Source organism: Sorex fumeus, unplaced genomic scaffold, assembly GCF_029834395.1.
Source record: "Sorex fumeus unplaced genomic scaffold, SorFum_2.1 ptg000086l, whole genome shotgun sequence".
Lineage (NCBI taxonomy): Eukaryota > Metazoa > Chordata > Mammalia > Eulipotyphla > Soricidae > Sorex > Sorex fumeus.
The window spans coordinates 12,054,543-12,061,619 of NW_026606143.1; the positions used below are offsets into that span (position 1 = coordinate 12,054,543).

Here is a 7,077-nt window from a genome sequence, read left to right on the forward strand (position 1 = left end):
AAGATATACAACCTTATGGTGTATTTGAGATATACAGTCTTACTCCCCGTGACATATTCAATATACCAAAAACCAGTAACAATGATGAGTCTCATTCTCCTGACCCTGAAAGAGCCTCAAATGTGGCACTTTTTAAAATCTCAGGGGTAGGACAAAGGAGACGTTCCTGGGGTCTGCTTGAGGCAATCGATGAAAAACAGGATGATATTGACAGTGACAGTGATGGTGTTTTTATATACTACAATCAAGCAAGTGACCATATACCCCTTCTTATATAGTTATCTTGTGTGTCTATTTGTGGGGTGGTGGGGGAGATGTGTGTTGTGGGAGCTCCTGATGGTTCCTTTCTAAGCACCTTCCCAGTATATTCAATACAGTGTTTGTAATCATAATCCTCTTGCTGTGCAGTGGATTCCCAGAATTAATTTGTCCTATGTAACTGCAACTTTGTACCCTATGGCTAACATTTCCCTATTTTCCATACCTTCTGTCTTCTGGTAACCCTCATTCTACTCTCTGTTTCTATGTATGCCATTTTTTGAGAACCCACTTTTTAGTGAGATCATGCAGGTTTTGTATTTCATTATCTGGCTTATTTCACTTAGCATCAAGTCTTTCAGGCTTACTTGTGTCACAAATGTCAGGATCCCTTTGATGAATGGTGAATTTACACAAAGGTATGTATAGGCATGCATATATTTATTTATCCTTACAGTTTTGTGAGGCAAAAATAATTTATCATTTCCCACATGAGGAAACTTGAAGTTTGAATATAAACAACTACCAAGATCACATAGAAACTGTACTAGAGTAATAATCTGATTCTCAAGTGCTTTACTCGCTGCACTATCTCTTTGACCCAAATTTTATTATTACATATTTTATTAGATTTTAGATATTACTGTGTTATACCATTTGTGTGTCTAAGTGGATATAAATCTTGCTTTAGTTTAAAATTAGTCCTAATTATAGTAAAATTGGGGACATGGACTGAAGGTAATTCAGCTATTTGGTTCTTGTTATTGTTCTTACACAAAAAATTTTTCTGAATAAGCATTTCAGTAATGTCTGGATACCCCTTGCTATTTTTTTCTTTCTCATGATTTAGCTGTGCATTTTAAGTACCATTATTATTTTGTTTTTGGGTCGTATCCGTGGTGTTTATGGCTTGCTTCTGTGTCTGTCTATGTTCAGGGATCACTACTGGTGGGCTCAGGGGACCATATGGGTTGTCAGGAATTGAACCTGGGCTAGTTGTGTGTAAGGCAAATGACGTACCCTCTGTACTCTTGCTCCAGTCCCATAAATAACTCTTTACTATGTGATGTGTTTTATGTTAGCTAAATATATATATATGTATATATATATATATACATATACACACACACACACCTTTTTTCCAAGGAAGAACCAGATAGGAGCAATTAGGGTGTTGTGAGCCCTAACACACAGGCATTAATCACTAATCATGACGACTCCAATCATCATGTTCTATCTGCTCCCCTAATAGAAGAACAGGTAAGAATCATTCAACCTGACGATCTAATTATATATATATTTTTGTTTTGTTTTTCTTTTTTCTTCTTTTTTTAATCTTTTTTCTCTTTGTTATTTTCTTCTTTGTTTTTTCTAATTATATATTTTTTAAGAAAGAAAAAACATACAGCTATTTTGACCATAAATGCTAAACAGGCATTATATCATAATGTTAAAGCAGATGGATAGTGATCTAATCTTATGGATGGTGTGTAAGAATAGCATGCCAACCACCAGAGGTCTTCTATTTTACAGCTCTTTAATTGAGGTGTTACCTCAATTTGTTGCAGGGAAGGAATCAGAAAGGATGCAGCAAGGTCAAAAGTAGATGGAGAAAAGTAGGTGAAAGGAGATGAAAAAAGGAATGCAGGCTTTTATATACATTATGTATCCATATCTCTTAGTTGTGTCTATTATTAGATTGGTTATATCCTAAGAGATCATCTGATTAAACCAACCTGGTTGCATATGCAAATAAGAGAATAATGTTTGTGGGGACACTACCATCTTATAAGGGCATGTGAAATGATGTCATTATTCCTTATGCAAATAGGTCTGGAGGGTGACCAATCATATCATATGTCCTTTTATGGGTATGTGGGGGCGAATAAGGTTTGGAGGTTTGTGCAAATAAGGTTTGGAGGACGACTTATCAGATTGTATATGTAAATTGGGGTTTGTAATATGATCCTTCAACATTCTACTCCCTCCCTCCTTTTTCTAAGTACTTCTTTTGCTTGTTTCATCCAGAACAATAGCACCCAGGACAGGCCATGGCATGCAGAGATGCTTAATAAATATGGACACATTTCTAAAATGAACAAAGGAAGAAACAAACCACTCAAAAACAAATGAATGAAATCTATGCTCTGAATCTAGTGTCAATCTAGGCAAAGAAATAACTCAAAATACTCATCTTCCAAATAGCACAATACCCAGCAGAAATCCACATTTTTTCCATATTGATTTCCCTGGTTATTTCTTATCACAGCCTTTATGTATAAGTCTGTGAATATATATACTAGCAGTGCTCAAAACATCTCCAGTTATAGCAAGTTGTATAACTAAGGGACCGAATAACTTTACTGAAGGAGATTTTCTATGTAAGAACTCTTCACTCTTCAAAGACAGACATTGACAAGAGAATAATATTGAGCTTATGAAATATGAATGTATATAGAGAAAATTATCTTAGACTTTATTTTCAGATTCTAAAATGAAGATTCACTCTTTGAATGTTGACAAAGACAGTTAAGAATAAGTTAAGGGCAGCAATGTATACTTTCACAGAGTAGAGCATGAAAGTGAAGGACATGTTTCCCCAGGAAAAGTGTATAGCCTATAAATACATCCAAATTTAATAAAGTGTTAGATGAAAGTCATGGAAAATGAAGTGTAAGACATATAAGGGATGTACAGGAATGAATTTATCAGGCATTAACTTATCTTTTGAATTTAATAGAGACAAATGTACCAAATAAGTTATACCATCAATTCCATTTCCATTAATGTGGTCCATTATGTATGTGTGTTATGTTCCTGTTTTAATGAAAGTGAGTGACAGCACATGCTTTTTGGCAAATGTGATAAAAAGGTTATAAATAGAATATAAAGAATGAAAGAACAGTAATGTGTGAAGTATGTATAATTCTGTGGATCCATATACTAAAAGTTACATTTGGATTACACATTGACCCCTTGGTACTATCCTGATTCTTTTCAAGCATCACCATCAAATTATACCATAGAATTTAAACTTCTGGTCGGGTTTCATTGTCATATGACCCCATATGTTGTAGGTAGGAAGGAGAAAGGAATGAGGTAGTGGTTGTAGTCTCTAGGGAAGGAAAAGATCTTTAAATGTCAGAAACGCTTTTTAGGGCCTAAAGTAAAGGCATGGTTTTCATTTGATCGGCTGATGTTTACAGTTGAGAAAGAAAATACATTTTTAGATAGTTCTAGGTTAGGAAACAAGCGTCAACTTGTTTTATCGTTTCTAAAATTGTTAGTAACCTTTTCAGTCTCTGATACTAAATAAAATTGTTTCTTGTAATACTGAGTAGCCTTAACTACATATTACATTTGTTATTTTAAGTAAAAACTCGCAAAGCTATATTTTATAAGTAGAATGTCAAATTATTGCTTCTCATCTGTATTTTAAGTTTTAATTTCCAAAGGGAATTATTTTATGTAAAGTTAATTGCAGAAAATAACTTAAATCATTTTCATATTATTATCAATTCCTTTAAAATCACAAACGTATGTTTCTTATATATAAAACAAGAAGAATATTTTCCTATTATGTTCACATACCTATGGTTTACATTTGCAGTAAAAGATATATGCATTATTGTTTTATCAGGAGTAGAAAAAATACTTTCTCAAAGTTATAGAAATATGGTACATAAATATTGAAAATATTTACAAAGATACTTCAAAATAGTGTATATAAATAAAAGTTGATTTTTTTATGTAGGAGTACTGCTATTTATTCAGCCACTTATTAGCTGATTGATTTGGGCATGAACTCTACCTTACTTTTTTTTCATAGTTTTATTTTTATTTATTTTTCTTATATTTATTTATTGAATCACTGTGGGAAAAGTTACTAAGCTTTCAGGTTTAAGTCTCAGTCATACAATGATCAAACACCTTTCCCTTCACCAGTACTCATTTTTCACCACCAAGAACCCCAATATACCCCCCTCCCACCCCTTCCAATGCCCGTGAGGCAGATGATTTCCACTTAACTCTTCTCTACATTGATTACATTCGTTATTTTGACAAAAGATGCACCATTATTGTTTAGAATTCCCCCCCCCCCAACAATCAGAATTGCTGAAAAGGCATTGTGAAATACTTTGTTTTCTATACCTGGTTATGAGAATCACATAATGGTTTTGGATTTCTGCAAAGAGCCAGATAACTACGAGATTGGTTTCTGTATGCCTGGAGTCATGGCTGTGTCAGAGAGCTGCTTGTGGGGGGCAACTCGTGGCCTCAGGAGGGCATGAAGATGAGCTGGTACTGCCCCTCTTCCCATGAGACTGCTGTTGCCCTGTCACCACCGGCTCATACCTGGCTTTCCTATAAGTTCTGAGGCAGTGGCCACCTTGCTGCCAGGGGAAAAGAGCAACACCCTTTCCCTCCCTGGGAGGCATGGTCCATTCACTTTTCTGCCGCAAGCTACTGGGCTCTGGATTAAGTCCTTTTGCCTCTGGAGCCATGGCCATGCCGGAGAGCCACTCGTGGGGGGCAACTTGTAGCCTCGGTAGGGCGTGAAGGACGAGCCGGTACCGTCCGCCTTCCCATGTGACTGCAGTTGCCCCTTTGCCGCTGGCTCATACCTGGCTTTCCAATAAACTCTGAGTTGGCCACCTTGTATGCGGTCCAGATGCATTTCTGCCAAAAGCAGCTGGGTTTTGAGATTTGTTTCTGAGTCTCTGGGATCATGGCCGTTAAGCAGCTTGATAAGGAGCCAGAGAGGCCGTTTGTAGGCAGCGACTCGGGGTCTTGCTGGGATGAAGAGGAAAGGGACGGTTCCACCCCCATCTGGTGAGGCCCCGCGTGTCTAGTCACTGCAGGCCCAAACCTAACTGTTCAGTGGCCTCTGGAGGATGGCGGTACCGGATCGCCAAGGGGAACAGGCTAAGGCATGAAACCTATTCCCACCTGGGGTGGCCCAGCCCCAGTAACCTACTGCAGAAACAGGACACATTTCTGCCAAAAGCCTTTGGGTTCCGAGATTCGTTTCTGAGTCTCTGGGATCATGGCCATTAAGCAGTTCAATCAGGAACCAGAGAGGCCATGCCTCCAATTATATAGCTGAGCCAGAGGTGGTTTGTGGGTATGTCTCCCACATACCTAACTTTTATTTTCCTTAAATTTTTATTAGTGAAACACCATGAGGTACAGTTGTAGACTTACAAATTTTTGTGCTTGGGTTTCAGTTATACAATGATCGAATACCCATCCCTCCACCAGTGCCCATTCTCCACCACCAACAGTCCCAGTATCCCTCCCACCCCCTTTACCCCCATCCCACCCTACCACTATGGCAGGGCATTCTCTTTTGTTATCTCTCTCCTTTTGAGTGCTGTGGTTTGCAAAAGAGACATTGAGTGGCAGTCTTGTTCGGACTATAGTCTACTCTCATCACGCATTTCCCATCCTGAGAGGAACCTCCCAACACCCTTTATTTGGTGCTCCCTTCTCTATCTGAGCTGCCTTTTCCCCTAGTGTGTGCGGCTGTCCTCAAAGCCATGGAGTAATCCTCCTGGTACTTGTCTCGGCTATTCTTGGGTGTTAGTCTTCTATTTTGTTACTTTATTACTTTGAACCTGCAATAGTAGAAATACTTCTACTATTTTGTTCCCCAGATGAATGCAATCTTTCTATGTCTATCCCTCTCTTTCTGACTCATTTCACTTAGCGTGATACTTTCAATGTAGTACCACTTGACACATACCTAACTTTTGGCCATTTACTTTCTTGGTAAACTTTGCCCCAAGTTTTGGGGTCTGGTCAAAGGCACAGCAGCAATTTTGGGGTATCTGAAAGTCTGATGGCGCCATCAGGCTGCTGATGCACTCGCCTCACAGGTACAGATTGACCTGCTGGCAGCACCATACCCCCTAAAATTGATTTATTTTTAAATAGGATTATCAGGGTTTGTTCTTTGTTTTTTTTTTTGTAGGAGTACTGCTATTTATTCAGCCACTGATTAGCTGATTGAATTGTGCATGAACTCCGCCTTACTTGTTTTTTTTTTCATTTTTATAATTTTATTTATTGAATCACTGTGAGAGCAGTTACAAAGCTTTTGGGTCTAAGTTTCGGTTATACAATGAAACACCCGTACCTTCACCAGTGCCCATTGTCCACCACCAAAAACCCTAGTATACCCTCATCCCACACCCTTCCCCCACCTGTGGGGCAGATGATTACATATTACTCTTTCTCTACTTTGATCACATTCAATATTTCGACACCAGATCCACCATTATTATTTGAGATTTTACCCCAACACTCAGATCTGCTGAAAAGGCAACAATAGACAATTTGTGTTCTATTGCTGGTTATGAATAACATATGATGTCGCGTGGCTGCAGTAGGGCCATGTGATTTTGAAATTCTGAAATTTTAACACTTAAATCTGGAGGGATTTCTGCCAAAAGCCACTGGGTTTCCAGATTTGCTCCTGAGGATGGCAGCCACTGAGCCGCCAGGGGGAAACAGGCGGTGGGACAGCACCCTTTCCCCCCTGGGATGGCCTGGCGACAGTAACCTACTGCAGGGTCCCGGGTTTCAGGACCAAAAGTCGCTGGGTTTCGAGATTTGTTTCTGAGTCTCTGGGATCAAGGCCATTAAGCAGCTTGATCAGGAGCCAGAGAGGCCATTTGTGGGCGATGACTTGAGGTTTCATTGGGGAGGGGAGGACAGGCCCGGCTCCCCCCCCCCATCCCATGAGGCCCAACAAGTTTCATCACTGTGGACCCAGGCCTGACTGTCCAATGGCCTCTGAAGGATGATGGCCACCAC

The 7,077-nt window shown here is 39.2% G+C and overlaps 1 non-coding gene across 1 annotated transcript; it reads right to left on the bottom strand.

The window, feature by feature from the left end:
* Positions 1–1,409: 1,409 nt before the first annotated feature.
* LOC130039441 (U8 small nucleolar RNA) lies at positions 1,410–1,541 on the bottom strand. The gene has a single exon (XR_008794868.1). It is a non-coding gene; the product is annotated as a U8 small nucleolar RNA (small nucleolar RNA).
* Positions 1,542–7,077: the final 5,536 nt, after the last annotated feature.